Raw genomic sequence first — 20437 nt, 5'->3', positions numbered from 1 at the left:
ATATATCCATTCTGTATATATATCCATTCTATATATCTATATATCTATATCATTCTATATAATATATATCCATTCTGTATAATATATATATATATCTCACATCTTTATCCATTCTAATATGTATATATATATCCATTCTATCTGTCTATTTATCTATCTATCTATCTATCTATCTATCACATCTTTATCCATTCATCAGTTGATGGACACTTTGGCTGCTTCTGTTCCTTAGCTATTGTAAATAATGCTGCTATAAACATAGGTGTGCATGTATCCCTTTGAATTAGTGTTCCTGTATTTGGCAAATACACAGTAGTGTAATTGCTGGATTGTAAGGTGGTTCAATTTTTAATTTTTGGAGGAACCTCCATACTGTTTTCCACAGCAGCTGCACCACGTTGCATTCCCAGTTCCTAAGGTTTCCTTTTTCTCCACATCCTTGCCAACACCTGTTGTTTCTTTTGTTCTTGATTTAGCCATTCTGACAGGTGTGAGGTGATATCTCATTGTAGTTTTGATTTGCGTTTCTCTGATGATGAGTGATGTTGAGCATCTTTTCTTGTGTCTGTTAGCCATCTGGATGTCTTCTTTGGAGATATGTCTGTTCATGTCCTCTATTCATTTTTTAATTGGATTATTTGGTTTTTAGGCATTGAGTTTTATAAGTTCTTAAAAATATGGAACGCTTCAAAAATTTGTGTGTCATCCTTGTGCAGGAACCATGCTAATCTTCTCTGTATTGTTCAAAGTTTAGTATACGTGCTCCCAAAGCAAGTACAATCCCTCATTTACTTCTTTTTTTTTTTTTTATTTTTTTTAATGTTTATTTATTTTTGAGACAGAGAGAGACAGAGCATGAACAGGGGAGGGTCAGAGACAGAGGGAGACACAGAATCCGAAACAGGCTCTGGGCTCCGAGCTGTCAGCACAGAGCCTGATGCGGGGCTTGAACCCACGAGATCATGACCTGGGCCGAAGTCAGACGCTCAACCGACTGAGCCACCCAGGTGCCCCAATCCCTCATTTACTTCTAAAGCTTCTGCTTGCTCATCATTTCTACTTACACTTCTTCAACTAAGGCAAGTCATAAGGCCATACATATCTTCAAAGAGGTTAAGTATGCACAATCCCACCATGTACCCAGAAAAGGAGAATGAGAATATTCATAAATTTGCATCATAGTGGGATGCTTGGGTGGCTCATTCAGTTGGGCATCCAACTCTTGATTTTGGCTCAGGTCATGATCTCACGGTTCATGAGATAGAGCCCCACATCAGGCTCCACACTGACCACATGGAGCCTGTTTAGGATTGTCCTTCTGCCTCTCTGTCTCTCTCTCAAAATGAATAAATAAACATTTTTAAAAAATTAGCATATGGGAATGCAAGCTGGTGCAGCCACTCTGGGAAACAGTATGGAAGTTCCTCAAAAAACTAAAAATATAACTACCTTACCACCCAGCAATTGCACCACTAGGCATTTATCCATGGGATACAGGTGTGCTGTTTCGAAGGGACACATGCACCCCCATGTTTATAGCAGCACTATCAACAATAGCCAAAGTATGGAAAGAGCCCAAATGTCCATCAATGGATGAATGGATAAAGAAAATGTGGTATACACACACACACACACACACACACACACACACACATACAATGGAGTATTACTCAGCAATCAAGAAGAATGAAATCTTGCCATTTGCAACTACGTGGATGGAACTGGAGGGTATTATGCTAAGTGAAATTAGTCAGTCAGAGAAAGACAAAAATCATATGACTTCACTCATATGAGGACTTTAAGAAACAAACAGATGAACTTAAGGGAAGGGAAACAAAAATAATATAAAAACAGGGAGGGGGACCAAACAGAAGAGACTCAAATATGGAGAACAAACTGAGGGTTGCTGGAGGGGTTGTGGGAGGGGGGATGGGCTAAATGGGTAAGGGACATTAAGGAATATACTCCTGAAATCATTGTTTCACTATATGCTAACTAACTCGGATGTAAATTTTTAAAAAGAGAAAAGAAAATTAAAAAAAAAAAAGAAAAAGTTAACATCATTGCAACCACATGGGGCAGGCCAACCCAGGCAAACTAAAGCCTACACTCTCGATATGTACTCCAAAATACAGGTAGGATGGTGTGTGATGAGGAATTAATTTTACCTAAAGGAGGATCTGGCTTTTCTCTCAGCTAATGGAGGTGATCTCTAGGCCTCTGGATTGTCCTGCCTTGATAGAAGTGTCTTTGAAATCTATACTTTCCTGATCAAACCCCAGCTTTCTTCTTTAGGTTTTTCCACCATCTCCTCCACTCTCTCATATGCTCCCAAAGTCCTGTGTTCCCCAAATACCACTGGCTCCTTCATGCCTCAGCAACTTCACACATGCTATTTCCTCTGCCTAACCTGCCCTACCTGAGCCACCCATGGAGACCTTTCGTTATTCAAGATTTAGCTTGAAATCTCCTTTCCTTAAAGGGTGTTCTTTTCCCCACCAGAAAGTGTTGGTCATTCCTTTTTCTGTGTTTTCATAACACTTTTTACCAGAATGTGTCATAGACTTTCTATTTGGTTGTAACAAAAGTAAACACACTTAACAATGATGCAGGTTGAGAAGGTGCTGTGACTGATCTCCCAAGATGGACCTATTGAGATACATCCACTTCCATGCTACTCTTGAATCTGCACTGACTATGACCCTGTTAACTAAAAGAATTAAGTAGAAATGATGCTGTGTGAATTCTGGGCCTAGCCTTTAAAAGGAATAACAGCTTCTATTTTCCTTCTTGGAACTTAGCTGCCATGCTGTGAAGAAGCCCAAGTAGCCATGTGGAAAGCCCAGGTAGAGAGGAGAAGCCCAAAACTATTTGGGGGAGGAGAAAGACTCAGTCATTCCTGCATCACTGACAAGCTTCTAGATAACTATAACCTCCCCTACCATGTGATGCAACTGCCCAAGAAACACTAAGCAGGACCAGCAGAACTGCTCAGTTGAGTTCAATCAACCCATAGAATCATAAGGTAATAAATAACATGGCTGCTGTTTTAAGTCACTGAGTTTTGGGCTTGAAGGTCATTAGACTATGAGATCAGCAACACAAAGACATTAAATATGCTGGATATTTCCCTAGCATAGAGAAAAATATATGAGGAAGGTAAATAAACCTTCTGTGAAAGAAGTGTCGTTTCTATAACACAAAGTATAGTTCAGCTCATCAAATGCCCAGCTAAAAGTGCATCTCCTCTGGTTGTTTTCCCTGGTCAACTGAATCTTTCAATGTCCCTATGCCATGTAGCTTTAGTCCTTTAGGTAAAAATTAAATTTATATATATATATATTATAACATATACACATATAAAGACTAAAGACAGTGTCTACATGGCAAAGATATGAAAGTAAAAATAAATGAAGAAATAAAATGTTCAGTATTTTCTTTTAAAAAAATATTTGATATTGGGGGCTCCTGGCTGGCTCAGTTGATAGAACATGTGACTCTTGATCTTGGGGTTGGGAGTTCAAGCCCCATCTTGGGTATAGAGATCACTTAAAAATAATAAAAATATTTAAAATGATATTTGATATTGTTTAGGTGACAGAGGCAAAGTAGGTTTTACTACTTAATTAGAAATGTTATCTTTTTATTTAAAAAATTTTTTTCAATGTTTATTTTTGAGAAAGAGACAGAGAGACAGAATGTGAGTGGAGGAGGAACAGAGAGGGAGGGAGACACAGAATCTGAAACAGGCTCCAGGCTCTGAGCTGTCAGCAGAGCCCGATGCAGGGCTCGAACTCACGAACTCTGAGATCATGGCCTGAGCCGAAGTCAGACACTTAACTGAGCCACCCAGAGGGCCTCAGAAATATGATTTTAAATAAAAGCAATCACATAAATATAAGACTAGTCACACTAATTCTGTAATCTTGGGGAAAAGTGTAGCTTTGGTGGCTTCTCTGGATGATTTGGAGATGAGTTACTTTCTCTTCTACACTTTTCAGAGTGACAGAATTTTCTCTCCTGCCCTGGGGTCTTTCTACCTGTTATTCCATCTGCTTAGGGCTGTTTCTCCAATACGGCTCACTTCCTAAATTGTTTTACGTTCCTGCTCAGATGTCTTCTTATCAGAAAGACCTTCTCTAACCAGCCCATTTAAAAGCTCCACTTCCTTCATAGCTTGCACAGGGTGTGTATTCATTTGTTTGTTGTCCGTCTCCCTCCACTAGAGTGTAAGCTCTGAGAACACAGACTTTCTTTTGTCCACTGCTGTATCCTCAGTGCTGAAAAAGTGATTGGCATGTACTTGGCACTCAATAAATATTTGTTGAATGAATGAGGGTAGAAAGTCTAAAAACTCTACTCGCAGCTAAATAGAAAGCTAAGCAAAACAGTGGACTTGATTCTTTTGCTTAGCATCACGGATAATTTTGCCATTATAGTAAGTTTTTTAAATGGCTGGATTTCCTAAGTCATTTTGTAATTACCCTGTTAAGGCTGAGTGAGCATTTAAAAGTGCAATATCTAAATTGTTTTGCATACACAACATCTCTGCTATTGATAGTGTCATTTAGCAGACAGTGTGATGAGGCATATGATTAAAACATGTCCTAGGAGAAGTCGGGCTGCAGTAAGCACCATAGCATAAAAGGGAAGAAGAATGGACTTAGTGCCAGATCTCACCCCGTCCCACGTCAGCCAGATCTCACCCCGTCCCACGTCAGCCAGATGACCTTAGTAAAGCCACTTAATCTCTTTGAGATTTTTTTTCTTCAACTGCAAAATGCAGATACCCTGCCAAGAGTACCTAACTTGGTATTGTGAGGGTCAAATAAGAAAAGACTTAGAAGTGCTTTGAACACCTGAAAAGCATCACAAAAACATAAGGTGTTATAATTATGCCAAAGTAATAATCAGTCATCGACTTTTAAGCACGTGGTATAGCCAAGGGACTGTGCTAGAGCTGCAGAGAGGCTTTCTGTTTAGTTGGAGGAATGGGGGACAGCACGTAGCTTAAAAATTTGCTCATCTAACTAATAATGCAATCATCTCCAAAACGTGCCTCAGATACAGATGGAATTTTTAAAAGAATTGGCTGATTCAAATTGTACCTTCACATTTTATATTAATTTATATCAAAGGAGAATAATGGAACCATAGACCCCTTATTAGAGGCAACCCCTGTGTGTGTGTGTGTGTGTGTGTGTGTGTGTGTGTGTGTCCTTTTGGGCTTTATTCTTCAGTTCATATTGCTTTTTAAAAAATCATATGGATATTTTCACTGGAGAAGAAATGTAATATGGGAGTTACCCAAGAAGAGGGGCATCTGGGTGGGTCAGTGGGTTAAGCCTCCGACTCTTGATTTCAGCTCAGGTCATAATCTCACAGTTGGTGAATTGGAACCCCATGTAGGGCTCTCTGCTAAGCATGGAGCCTGCTTGAGATTCTCTCTCTCCATCTGTCCCTCTCCCTCCCTCTGCCCCTCTCCCTGAGGTGTGCCTGCTCTTTCTCTCTCAAAATAAATAAATAAAACTTTAAAAAAATTCACCAAGAAAAAAAAGTGTCCTTTCATTACTTCACTCATCATATTGGGTTTCTCTTAAAACACACTTTAAATGAATATCAATAAGGGGAAAATAACCACTGAGACAAGAAAAAACTTGAAATCATACATGACTTCTATACAAATAATAGAGACATTGATAATTTCCTGAGGAAATTCAGATTGGCAAAATTGAACCCATTAGAGTTAGAAAATTTAAAAAGGCCAATATCCATAGAAGAGACAGGAAATTACTAAGTAACTATGATTTCACAGGAAAATTCTACCAAACCATTAATATTGGGCATTAAAAAGGAAGGAAAACGTCCTAATTCTTTTTTTAATTTTTTTAATGTTTATTTTTTTTTGAGAGACAGAGAGAGAGAGAGAGAGACAGAGTGTGAGTGGGGGAGGGGCAGAGAGTGAGGGAAACACAGAATCTGAAGCAGGCTCCAGGCTCCAAGCTGTCTGCCCAGAGCCCGATGTGGGGTTCCAATATCCGAATAGTGAGATCGTGACCTGAGCTGAAGTCAGATGCTTAACCGACTGAGCCACCCAGGTGCCCCCCACCCAATTTCTTTTATGAAGTAAATATAACACTGATATCTAAACTAGATAAAGTACAAAGAAAACTATTGGCAATATTATTCATGAATATTGATACAAAATTTTTAAATAAAATATTAGCAAAAAGAATTCAATGCCACATTAAGAAAATAAAACATCAGGACCAACTGGGATTTATTCTGGAAATGCAAATCTGGTTTAATATTTGGAAATCATTGAATATCATACCATAATATTAAATCTAAGAAAAAGATCATATCATGTCTATATAGAAGCTGAGAAAGCTTTTGAATAAACCAATACCTATTCATCATAAAACACTCAGAAATATAGGAATTAAAGAATACTTCTTTAAAAAGTTTTTTTGTATGTTTTATTTATTTTGAGAGAGAGAGAGACAGAGAGAATGTGACTGGGGGAGGGGTAGAGAGAAAGTGGGACAGCGGATCTGAATCAGGCTCTGTGCTGTGAGCCTGATGCAGGGCTTGAATTCACCAACCAGGAGATCATAACCTGAGCCGGTGTTGGTGCTCAACTAAATGAGCCACCCAGGTGCCCCTAAAAAAGTTTTTTATTTTTGGGTTATTCTAATTTTTTAAAATGTATTTATTTACATTCAAGCTAGTTAAAATACAGTGTAGTATTGGTTTCAAGAATAGAACCCAGTGATTCATCACTTACATATAACATCCTGTGCTCATCCCAACAAGTGCCCTCTTCAATTCCCATCACCCATTTAGCCAATCCCCTCCACCTCCCCTCCAGCAATCCTAAGTTTATTTTGTATTTAAGAGTCTCTTATGATTTCCCTCCTGCCTGCTCTACCGACCAAGCCAGGCAATTTCCACAAATTGGTGAAATTTGAATAAGAACTGTAGTTTAATTAATGGTATTATACTAATGTTAATTTTCTGTTTTGAACATTGTGGTTATACATTAGAGGAAGCTGGGGTATATGAAAACTCTCTGTGCTGTTTTTGCAACTTTCCTATAAATTCCAAATCAGTTCTGAATAAAAAGCATTAAAAAAGAGAATATATGGGGCACCTAGGTGGCTCAGCAGTTAAGCATCTGACTTCAGCTCAGGTGATGATCTCACGGCTGGGTTGGTGAGTTCAAGCCCCACACCAGGCTCTGTGCTGACAGCTCAGAGCCGGGAGCCTGCTTCAGATTCTGTCTCCCTCTCTCTCTGCCCTTCCCCCACTCACACTCTGTCTCTCTCTAAATAAACATTAAAAAAAAGAGAGAATATCAACAATAACTGTACTGACACCATTCTTCAAGATTAATCTCTGACACCAGAAGTAAGGAGGAAGAGAATTTAAACTAAAGATGTATTTGTGCTTATTTAACTTAATTTAATGACAATAATTAAGATGAAATGCTGCAATCTTAAGTTTCCGTAGATACCAAATGTACTAACTACCTTTGGCAGAAGCTCACGACTGCGGCCCCCAATATACCTACAGATCTTAAGTGTGGTAAAGAGGGAAGCCAACCCAAGAGTAAGCTCAATGACCTCTTATAAGATTTAAGTACTTGTGAAGGTATTATTAATCAGCTGCCTAATTAAACTGCTTTATTTTAGTCTGTTTTGGATTTTATTCTAACAAGTCAAATTATGTAAGTTTTTTAAAGATTTTATTTCTCTGCATAATCTCTACCCCAATGCAGAGCTCAAATTAATGACCCCAAGATCAGGAGTCACACGCTCTACAGACTGAGCCAGCCAGGCACCCCGCCAAATTATACTATTTACAGGGCATAGCCACATGCCGTTTTAAACTTGATTTCAAATCAAGCTGATAATTAATCATTGTGAGTCTAAAATAATGAAACTTAGGTCTTTTGTGGAGCACAAGAGAGTTAATATGAATACCTCACAGTAAGTCAGTCACTTTCAATACTATGCAGTGGGGTAAAAACTGCCCAGTCGCCTATGCTTGCTGATGGTGGGGGTCTTGAGTAGTGTTTAGAAGATGGTTTAGCTCCCCCAAGTCACCACCTGTATCAACAAAAACAATCCCAGGGGTAAGTAATAAGTAAAATCCATTTGTATGAATCATTGAAACTGCCTCGATTTTGTGCAAATTTTGTAAAAGTGTTTACTATTTTGTATTGATGTGTAACATACACTCTAAATAAAAACATCATGCTTGCTGTGAGCGATAGTGTCAAGGCAAGTCTTTGGCACTGCCTTCCAACAGGACTGCCCCTCTCAAACTCTGCTGTGTGAGAATTCTGGATCCCTCTTGTTTCTATATTATTACAAATATGGCAATCACAGTTGACAAGGTTTATCGGGCTACCCTCAGTGTTATTAGGCTGTTAACAATGATTTATACCTGGTTACTCAAGTTACAGTCAGTCAAGAAGAATTTTACTGTGCTCCCATGAGGGTATCTTTTCTTTTTCTTGTTTTAAAATTTTTTTAATGTTTATTTATTTTTGAGAAAGAGAGAGACAGAGTGTGAGGGGGCAGGGGCAGAGAGAGAGACACATACAGAATCTGAAGCAGGCTCCAGGCTCTGAGCTGTCAGCACAGAACCTGACACGGGGCTCGAACTCAGGAGCAGTGAGATCATGACCTGAGCCGAAGTTGGACCAACTTCTTAACCAACTTCTTAACCAACTGAGCCACCCAGGTGCCCGTGAGGGTATCTTTTCTGTGTGGTTTACACAAGCCCCAAATTTATAGGACCATTGCATTTATACAAAATTGTAGTCCTTTTGTTACTAAAGTTCTTTTGTGGATTTAAGTCACATATTAGGGCCTGTGTAGGTACAAAGTTGCAACTATGCACTTTTCAGTGTGGGGTACTGGAGCTGACCACCTGGGTACCACAGGAGGGCACTTACACACTCAGAGTATGATGACACTAATGGCCTGATTCTTCACCCTTCCCTGTATTCACACGTTAAGCCATGTAACTTTGCAGTACCCTCTCACACAGCGCCAGGGTGTAATTTCCTACTCTGCACTCAGCCATGCATCTTGCTTTGGCCAATGGGATGTTAGCAGATGTGAAGCAAGCTGCTGTGAATACGTCATTAGGCTTGCATACTGTTGTGCTTCCGGCATCTGCAGGAAGACATGCCAGTGCTAGCCATCTAGTCCCAAGAGGATGAGAAACTCGTAGAACTGAACTGCTCAGCCAAAGGCACAGCTCCCAATCAACCTGCAGATGCAGGATGAATTTTTTTTAATGCCCCTGATGTTTTGTAGTTATTTGTTTTGCAGCTGTAGCTAACTGGTACACATATCAATTTAGTTGCAAAGATATGGAAAGACTTTCTAGTATACATTAGTCAAGGGTATGACTTGCTTTTCGTGTCACTCATTGGCAACAGGAGGAGAGAAAGATTAAATGATATGCAGAATCAGTCTAGGAGATCAAAATTCTTATAACTGGCATTCATGGAAGTGAGAATGGCAATATCCAGAGTAAATTTAAAATTTTCTGGCACTAAGGCAAGGCAAGAGTCTGTAGATTTAAAATGTTCACAAGTGAAGAACAAAGTATATAATAAAAGATATATACTTGAATACATCATGGTGAAATGTCAGAATACGAAGGATAAAGAGAAAATCCAAAAAACCTTCTGGGGAGTGGGTGAGTGGGGAGGGGTAAGAATCAGTTTGCGTTGTACCTTTCATCAATAAAATTAAATGCCGGAAAATACTAAAGCAATATTTTCAAAGCTTGATCTTAAAAGGTATAGATACAGACTTGTATCTAGTCCCAGATAAATTAGCAGTTCAATGGAATGACAAAAATAAGGTTTGTTTAATGTAAGGATTTAGAAATTTTCCTCTCACAATTGCTTACTGAAAAAAAAAAATCCAGAGAATAGAAACCAGCCAAGTGCTTCCTTAACCTTTGTAGAGGCTAGGCAGGAGTACAAATGAAGACTTCCAAATTGTGACACTTCCCTCTCTTTCTTCCTACCACTAGCTCCATCTCTTTCTGCAAGGGGAAACCACACCATGCATGTAGAATCCTAGCCTGCAAGTCCAAGTTCCTTCCCAACTGCCTCAAGCAGACTCCTTCTCGCCAGCCCTCAGGTATAGTTAGAAGTGTGATCTACCCATAGGATGTAGGTCCAGGAAAGAGGCCTGCACAGGTCCTGGAAGTGGCCTTGGGGCCATGTGGGCAGGAAATTCTGAAATCTCAGGTACTTAGAACATGATCTTGAGGGTGTGGACATGGGCTCTGGGTAGTCCTTATGGGCTCTTCACATATTTCACACACTCTTCACCAGCCAAGAGCCATGACAGGGCCCTATAAGCCTGGGGTCCCATGGCAGAAGCCTAGCTTCCCAGGTCTACAAGAAGCACTAAGTCCAGAAAAATGAAAAGTTAATCCCAAGGAAAGACATAGGACACAATAAACAAACAGGGAATGGACAAATATATCATGGAATAGAATAGACACATATTTAGTGGGATTTAGCATATAACAATTATAATATCAAGAACAACTAACATTTATTGAGAGCTCATTATATACCATACTCTCTTTGACTTCAATTTACTTACGGGGAAACTTAGATTATGTACAAGGCCCATGTTCAGAAAACAAGGCCTTGGCTGTGCTCTTTTTTTAAATTTTTACTCTTTTTTTTTGAGAGAGAGAGAGAGAGAGTAAGTGGGGGAGAGAGGCAGAGGGAGAGAGAGAGAATCTTAAGCAGGCTCCATGCTCAGTGTGGAGCCCAATGTGGGGCTTCATTCTACAACCCTGAGATCATGACCTGAGCTGAAATCAAGAGTCAGACCCTCAACCAACTGAACCACCCTGGCACACCACCATGGCTGTGCTTTTAACTGCAATACTATTCTATGATGAAGTAAAAGCATCTCAAGTCAGTAATGAAGGGACACATTTTTCAGTAAATAATGCTTTAAAAAATGGCTCTTTGTTAAGGTAAAACTTGCTGCTGTAACTTCAGTGTTTAGCAACATAAAAGATTATTTCTCTCTCACTTAAAGTCTACAATGGGTGTTCCTAATTGGAGGTGGTCTTCCTCCAAGCAGTGACTCAAGGATCAAGACTTTTCCCATCTTAGGAGATCTGTCCTTTCAAAACACAGTTTCCAAGTAAGCATGCTTGGCTGCCTCAGCCAGGATGGGAAAGAAAGTCAAGAATGAGTGTGGGAATTTTTCATGGGCCAGGCCTAAATGGGGTCCATACCTCTGTCCACATTTGTTCCCAGGAGCTTAGTCACATGGCCACACCTAACTACAAAGGCTTAGAAAGGTAGATTGCTGTATGCCCAGGAGGAAGAAGAAATGGTATGCTAAACATCTAACATGTTCTGCCATAGCTATCCAAAGCAATCTACATATTGACTGCAATCCCTACCAAAACAACACCAGCATTCTTCACAGAGCTATAACAAACAATTCTAAAATTTGTATGGAACCAGAGAAGACCCCAAAGAGCCAAAGTAATGTTGAAAAAGAAAATCAAAGCCAGAGGCATCACAATTCCAGACTTCAAGCTGTATTACAAAGCTGTCATTATCAGGACAGTATGGTACTGGCACAAGAACAGACACATAGATCAATGGAACAGAATAGATAACCCAGAAATGGACCCACAAATGTATGGCCAACTAATCTTCAACAAAGCAAGAAAGAGTATTTGGAAAAAAAAAACCAGTCTCTTCAGCAAATGGTATTGGGAGAACTGGACTGTGACATGCAGAAGAATGAAACTGAACTACTTTATTACACCATGCACAAAAATAAATTAAAAATGGATGAAAGATGTAAATGTGAGATAGGAAACCATAAAAATCCTAGAGGAGAAAATAAGCAAAAACCTCTTTGACTTCAGCTGCAATGACTTCTTACTAGACATGTCTTCAGAGGCGAGGGAAACAAAAGCAAAAATGAACTATTGGGACCTCATCAAGATAAAAAGCTCTGCACAGTAAACAATCAACAAAACTAAAAGGCAACTGATGGAATGGGAGAAGATATTTGCAAATGACATATCAAATAAAGGATTAGCATCCAAAATCTATAAAGAACTTATGAAACTCAACACCTAAAAAACAAATAATCCAGTGAAGAAATGGGCAAAATATATGAACAGATACTTTTCCAAAGAAGACATCCAGATGGCTAACAGACACATGAAAAGATGCTCAGTATCAGTCATCATCACTCAATATCATGAATCAAAACTGCAACAAAACATTCCCTCACACCTGTCAGAATGGCTAAAATGAACAACTCAGGAAACAACAGATATTGGTGGGGATGTGGAGAAAGGAGAATCCTTGTTCACTGTTGGTGGGAATGCAAACTGGTATAGCCACTCTGGAGAACAGTATAGAGGTTCCTCAAAAAATTAAAAATAGAGCTACCCTATGACCCAGCAATTGCACTACTAGGTATATATACAAAGGATACAAAAATGCTGATTCAAAGGGGCACATGCACCCCATGGTTTATAGCGGTACTATCAATAATAGCCCAATTATGGAAAGAGCCCAAATGTCCACCGATTGATGAATGGATTAAGAAGATGTGAGATATATCTATCTATCTATCTCCTTACTCATTGACTTCTGTAGCCCACCTGAGATAATTGTTTTGAGTGAAGTATTGTAAAATAAAAAAAATATATATATATATATATTAGATATCTATATATCTATCTCTGTTCCTAGTTTCTGATGCACAGCTCTTAAATCCTTTGGGATTTCCTGGGTGATAGCAGTGTCTTTTGTTCTAATGAGGTGACTTGGTGGGCTCCTTGATGGAGGCTGGTCACCAGAAAGACTAAGCCATGATAAGGAGTTTGGAATTTTCAGCTCCACTCCTCATTCTCTAGAGAGAGAGGGGAAGGGCTGGAAATGGAGTTAACGATTGATCATGCCCATGTAATGCAGCCTCCATAAAAATTCCAGTGGGGTTTGGGACTTCCAGGTTGGTGAACATGTGGGTTTGGTAGGAGAGTAGTGTATAGGGAGAAGGCATGGAAGCTCTGGGCCCCTTCCCACACACCGTCCTCTACACATCTCTTCCATCTGGATGTTTATCAGTATCCTTTATTGGTAAACAGTAAGCAAACTGTTTTCCTAAGTTCTGTGAGCTGCTCTAGCAAATTAATTAAACCCGAGGAAGGGCTCACAGGAACCTATGATCTATAGCTGATTAGTCAAAAGCGTGGGTGAAAACTTGGACTTGATGTTGGTGTCTTTAGTGGGGCATAGGGTAGGGCAATCTTGTAGGCCCTTAACTTGTGGGATCTGATGCTACCTCTGTGTAGATAGTGTCAGAATTGCATTAAATTGTAGAACACTCAGCTGGTGTCATGGAATTGCTTGATGTAGGGAAAAAAAACCACATCTAGTGTCGGAAGTGTTGTGAGTGTGTAGTAGTGTGACAGTAAAGGAGAAACACAGAAGTGAGTTTTTCCCGCTCAGGTATGAACAAATTAATGCGTGAACAACACATACACACACAAAGACACACACATATTATAAGTTGGTTTTCCAGTTGGCTTTCCTCTCAAGGGTAGCTGGCTTAATACATCCAACTTCCTGTTTTTACTCTGGTTGCATATTGCATTGTCCTTAAAGGAGCTGATTCTATAAGGCTTCCACCAATCCTACCTCAGTTAGTCTAGTGCTGATGCCAGCTCCCTAAACCTGAACTATTTGTGTTCACTCTCTAACCCACAACAGGCTTTTGCTGAACTAATACATGATTTAATTGCAGGAAGCTTCAAGGGACTTCAATATAATAATTATTCTCTTTGTAATAGGTCTTTGTTTCTACCAACTAAAACATGAACTGTGTAGCCTTTTCTGACTTCCGTCTCAGCAAAAAATGTGTTACTGGTTCTGAAGTTACTGTAAGGGTTATTTCAGCACTCGACACTTTACTACTTAATGTATGCCAAAGAAGAGACCTAATTTTACTGATTAAGAAATATGGTGTCCCTAGCTGACATAGAAGTGGCTGATAAGTACATGAAGAGATGCTCAATGTCATTAGTCATCAGAGAAATGCAAATTAAAACCACAGTGAGACATCATATCATACCTACTAGTATGGCTATAATTAAAAAAAGGAAAAAGTGTTGGTGAGGCTATGAAAAAATTGGGATGTTCATATACTGCTGGTGGAAATGTAAAATGGTGCAGCATCTGTGGAAAACAGTTTGGTAGTTCCTAAAACATTTAAGCATAGAATTACCATGTGACCCAGCAATTCCATGCCTAGTCATATAACCAAGAGAATTGAAAACAGATATTTGCACAAAAACTTGTGCAAATGTTCATAGCATTATTTCTAATAGTCAAAAAGTAGAAACAACTCGGGGTGCCTGGGTGGCTCAGTCGGTTAAGCGTCCCACTTTGGCTCAGGTCATGATCTCGTGTTTTGTGAGTTCGGGCCCCGCATCGGGCTCTGTGCTGACAGCCTGGAGTCTGCTTCGGATTCTGTGTCTCCCCCTCTCTCTGCCCCTCCCCTGCTTGTGCTCTCTCTCTCTGTCTCTCAAAAAATGAATAAATGTTAAAAAAAAATTAAAAAAAAAGTAGAAACAACTCAAATGTCCAGTAACTGATGAATGATAAGCAAAAAATTCCTAAATAATAAGATCTGTGTGTTATCAAGCAGACTTGCAAAGAGATATACTATTCTTATCTCTCTGAAATACATCTTTTCTGTCTTTTTACAAGAAAACATAAAGAATAGAAATGAGCAAGAGGTGTCATTACTTGGTACACACACACACACACACACACACACACACACAGAGAAAGAGAGAGAGAGAGAGAGAGAGAGAGAGAATATTGTTAGTAGTAGAACTAGTCTCAGTAGAGTATCAAAATCTAAGCTTTGCATTTCTAAATTTGGGGACTGGACCTGCATAACTTCTGTTTCCACCTTAAGAAACTAGAAAAAGAAGAACAAATGAAACCCAAAATAAGCAGAAAAAAGGGAATAATAAAGATTAAGGCAGAGATCAATGAAATAAAAAGTTAGTAGGTCAATAGATAATATCAATGAAATTTCTAGATAAAAGTGAAACAAAATATTTGTGCCCATAGTTTAGGTAGAGATGTTTTAGATATAACACCAAAAGCATAATTCATTTAAAAAATTGGTATCTGACTGACTCAGTCAGTACAGCATGCAACTCTTGATCTCAGGGTTGTGAGTTTCAGCCTCATGTTGGGTATAGAGTAAAAAGTTTACTTAAAACTTTTTAAAAAGTCTTAAAAAAAAGCAAATTGATAAGTTGGACTTAATAAAAATTAAGAACTCTTGCAAAATATACTGTTAAGAGATGAGAACTGGAGGCATCACACTACCTGATTTCAAACTGTATTAGATGCTATAGTAATCAAAACAGGATGATATTGGTGTGAAAACAGACACATAGATCAAGAGAACAGAATAGACAGCCCAGAAGTAAACTCATGCATATATTGTCAGTTAATTTACAACAAAGGAGCCAAGACTATACAACAGGGAAAGACAGTCTTTCAATAAATAGTGTTGGAAAACTAGACAACCACATGCAGAAGAATGAAAAGAGTAAAATTTACATCATATACAAAAATTAACTAAAGGGAATTAAAGACTTGAACATAAGAGCTGAAACCATAAAACTCGTAGAAGAAAATGTTAGTGGTAACCTCCTTGACATTGGTGTTGGCAATGATGTTTTGGATTTGAAACCAAAAGCAAAGGCAACAGAAGCAAGAATTTTAAAAATGGGATTACATTAAACTGAAACACTTCTACAAAGCAAAGGAAACCACCAGCAAAACAAAAAGGCAAACTACTGAATTGGAGAAAATATTTGTAAATTATATATCTGTTAAGGTGTTAATATACAAAATATATAAAGAACTAAAACTCAATAGCAAAAAATAAAATAAAATAAAATAAACAATCTGATTTAAAAATGGGCAGAAGATCTGAATAGACATTTTTTCAAAGTAGACCCACAGGTACCCAATAAGTACATGAATAGGTGCTCAGCATCATTAATCATTGGGGGAAAATATAATATAAACCAAAACCACAATAAGATATCATCTCATTGTGATGAGGTGTAATGAGAATGGCTATTATCAAAAAGACAAGAAATAACAAGTACTGGTAAGGATGTAAAGAAAACAGGAATCCTTGTGCACTGTTGGTAGGAATGTAAATTAGTGTAGCCACTGTGGAAAACAGTATGGATATCCTCAAAAAATTAAAAGAACTACCATATGATCCAACAATTCCAATTCTGGGTATTAATCTGAAAAAAAATGAGAACACTAACTTGAAAAGATATCTGCACCTTAATGTTCATTGCAGCATACAATAACCAGGATATGGAAACAACCTAATCATCCACTGATGGATCAATCGATAAAAGATATACTGTACATATACAATAGAGCATTACTCAGCAATAAAAAGAAGGAAATCTTGCCATTTGTGACAACATAGATGGAAGTTGAGGGCATTATGCTAAATGAAATAAATCAGACAGAGAAAAACAAATACCACATGATCTTACTTCCATTTAGAATCCAAAACAAAAACAAAAAATCCCCAAACACCCCCACAAAATGAAACAAAACAGAATCTGAGTTCATAGATATAGAGAACAGACTGGTAGTTGCCAGAGAAGAAGGTAGAGGATAGGCAAAACGGGTGAAGGGGTCAAAATGTACAAATTTCCAGTTATAAAATAAATCAATCCCAGGGATGTAATGTATAGCATGGTGACTATAGTTAAAAATATTATTTTGCATATTTAAAATTTGCTAAGAAAAAAAATTTTAATTCGCTAAGAGACTAGGTCTTAAAATTTCTCATCACAAGAAACAATTTGTCACTATGCATGGTGACAGATAGTAGACTTACTGTGACAATTTTGCAATATATATAGAAATATTGAATTATTATATTATATACCTGAAACTAATATATGTCAATTATATCTCAATAAAAAAAGAGAGATGAGAAGAAAATATTACAAATCACACATCTGATAATGGACTTGTATACAGTATACATAAAGAACTCTCAAAACTAAATAATAAGAAAACTAAGACAAACTGGGCAAAAGATGTGAAGACACTTCACCAAAGATCTATGTGCTTAGATCAAATAAGCACATAGATGCTGAACATAATTAGTCATTAAGAAAATGCAAATTAAAATCACAATGGGATAACATTATACATGCAGTAAAATGACTGACAAAAATGAAAAGGACTGACTACCAGGTTGGCAAGAATGTGGAGAAATTACAACTCATAAACTTATGGTGGGAATGTAAAATTATATAATTACACTGGAAAACAACTTGGCAGGGGACAATTTTTTTAAGATGATAAGATGATAAGAATATATCATCCCACTGCCTTCTGATTTCCACGGTTTCTGATGAGAAATCAGCTATTGATGTTATTGAGGCTCATGTGTACATAATGATTTATATCTCTCTTGCTATTTTCAAGATTTTTTTTCACTTTTGGGAAATTTTACTAAAAAATTTTAAATTTGAATGTAGTTGACACACAATATTACATGTTTCAGGTGTACGACATTGTGATTCAACTTCTTTATATGTTATACTATGCTAACCACAAGTGTAGCTACCATCTCTTACCATATAGTGCTATTAAAATATCACTGACCCTATTCCCTGTGATGTGCCCTTTATTCTTGTGACTTATTTATTCCATAACTGGAAGCTTGTATCTCACACTCCCCTTCATTCCATCCATTTTCCCTACCCCCCCAACCCCTTTCTTTCATCAACAAACAACCATTAGTTTGTTCTTTGTATTGATAGATCTAATTCTGCTTTGTTTATTCATTTGTTTTATTCTTTTTATATTCCACATATGAGTGAAATAATATGGTATTTGTCTTCTCAGTCTGATTTATTTCACTTATCATAATACTCTCTACATCTATCCATGCTGTCCCAAATGGCCAGCTCTCATTCTTTTTTATGGCTGTGTAATATTCCATTATACCAATCTTTTTGATCCATTCGCCTATCAATGAAGTTGCTTCCATGTCTTGACTATTGGAAATAATGTTGCAATAAATATAGGGGTGAATATATATTTTCAAATTCGTGTTTTCATTTTCTTTGGATAAATACTGAATAATGAAATTTTCAGATCATATGGTATTTCTGTATTTAATTTTTTGAGGAAACTTCATACTGTTTTCCACAGTGGCTGTACCAATTTTCTCCACATCTTTGCCAACAATTGTTATTTCTTGTCTTTTTGATTTTAGCCATTCTGACAGGTGTGAGGTGATATCTCGTTCCGGTTTTGACTTCCATTTCTCTAATGACAAGTGATGTGTCTATTGGCCATCTACATGACTTCTTTGGAAAAATGCCTAGTCAGATCTTCCACCTATTTTTTTTTAGTTGGATTATTTCTTTACATTGAGTTACATAAATTTTTTATATATTTTGGATATTAACCCCTTATCAAAGAGATCATTTGCAAATATCTTCTATTCAGTAAGTTACCTTTTTGTTTTGTTGACAAAAGCTTTTTATTTTGATGTATCCCACTTATTTATTTCATTTCTCTTTCCCTTGCCTGAGGAGACATACCTAGAAAAATATTTCTATGGCTGAAGCCAAAGAAATTACTGCCTGTGTTTCCTTCTACAATTTAATTAATTAACTAACTAATTAATTAATTACTTTTTAAAGTCTATTTATTTTGAGATAGAGAGTGCATGTGAGCAGGGAGGGGCAGAGAGAGAGGGAGAGAGAGAATCCCAAGCCAGCTCCACACTTAGGACAGAGCTTGATATGGGGCTTGATGCCACAACTGGGAGCTGAAATCCAGAATCAGATGCTTAACTGACTGAGCCACCCAAGTGCTCCCAATTTTTATTTAACTGAAGTATAATTAACAGACAGTGTTATATTAGTTTTGAGTGTAAAATACAGTGATTCAGTAGTTCTTCTATACATTATTCAGTGCTCATCAGGATAAGTATATTCTTAATCCCCTTCGCCTATTTCACCCATCCCCCCCCCCACCTCTTCTCTGGAAGCCACTAATTTGTTCTCTGTATTTGAGTCTGTTTTTTGTTTATCTCTTGTTATGTTTGTTTGTTTTGTTTCTTAAATTCCACATATGAATGAAATCATATAGTATTTGTCTTTCTCTGACAGACTTATTTCACTAAGCATTATACCCTCTAGGTCTATCTATGATGTGCCAAATGGAAAGATTTCATTCTTATTATGGCTGGGTAATATTCCATTTTACATATATACTACATCTTTATTCAGTCATTTATCAATGGACATTCAGACAGCTTTTATATCTCAGCTATTGTAAATAATTTTGCAATAGACATAGGGGTATATATCTTTTCAAATGAGTATTTTTTTTTCTTTGTGTAAATAACTAGTAGTAAAGTTATTGGATTATTTGGTAGCCCTTCTTTTAATCTTTGGAGGGAACTCCAAACTGTTTTCCACAGTGACTGTACCAGTTTACATTCTCACCAACAGTGCATGAGTGTTCCTTTTTCTTCATATCAGTGCCAATACTTGTTATTTCTTGTCTTTTTGATTTTAGCCATTCTGATAGGGATAAAATGATATTGTGGTTTTAATTTGCATTTTCCTGATGATGAGTGATACTGAGCATCTTTTCATGTGTCTACTGACCATCTGTATGTCTTATTTGGGAAAATATCTATTAATATTCTCTGCCCATTTAATTGGATGTTGTTGAGTCGTATAAGTTCTTTACGTATTTTGGATATTAACCCCTTATCAGATATGTCATTTGCAAATATCTTGTCCCATTGAGTAGGTTGCCTTTTAGTTTTGTGATGATTTCCTTCATTGTATGAAAGATTTTTATTTTGAGGTAGTCCCAATAGTTTAATTTTGCTTTTGTTTTATTTGCTTTAGAAGACATATATAGAAAAATGTCTCTACAGCTGATGTCAAAGAAATTACTGTCTGTATTTTCTTCTAGGAATTTTATGGTTTAAGGTCTCACAATTAGGTCTTTAATCCATTTTGAGGATTTTTTTTGTATTTTATATATTTTGGCATAAGAAAGTGGTCCTGTTTTATTTTATTGCATGTAGATATCCAGTTTTCCCAGCACCATTTATTGAAGAAGCTGTCTTTTCCCCCATTGTATATTCTTGCCTCCTTTGTCATAGATTAATTGACCATAAAATCATGGGTTTATTTCTGGGCTCTATTCTGTTCTGTTGATCTATGTGTCTATTTTTTTTTTTTTTTTGCATGTGTCAAAACTGTTTTGGTTATTTCAGCTTTGTAGTATATC

At 37.4% G+C, this 20437-nt stretch overlaps 1 non-coding gene across 1 annotated transcript; it reads right to left on the bottom strand.

Moving 5' to 3' along the window:
• Positions 1–671: 671 nt before the first annotated feature.
• LOC122233369 lies at positions 672–778 on the bottom strand. The gene has a single exon (XR_006210918.1). It is a non-coding gene; the product is annotated as a U6 spliceosomal RNA (small nuclear RNA).
• Between the last annotated feature and the right edge of the window lie 19659 nt (positions 779–20437).

This window comes from Panthera tigris, chromosome D4 (assembly GCF_018350195.1).
Source record: "Panthera tigris isolate Pti1 chromosome D4, P.tigris_Pti1_mat1.1, whole genome shotgun sequence".
NCBI lineage: Eukaryota > Metazoa > Chordata > Mammalia > Carnivora > Felidae > Panthera > Panthera tigris.
The sequence above is the reverse complement of the archived record's forward strand: the minus strand, read 5'-3'. Positions and strand labels throughout refer to the sequence as shown.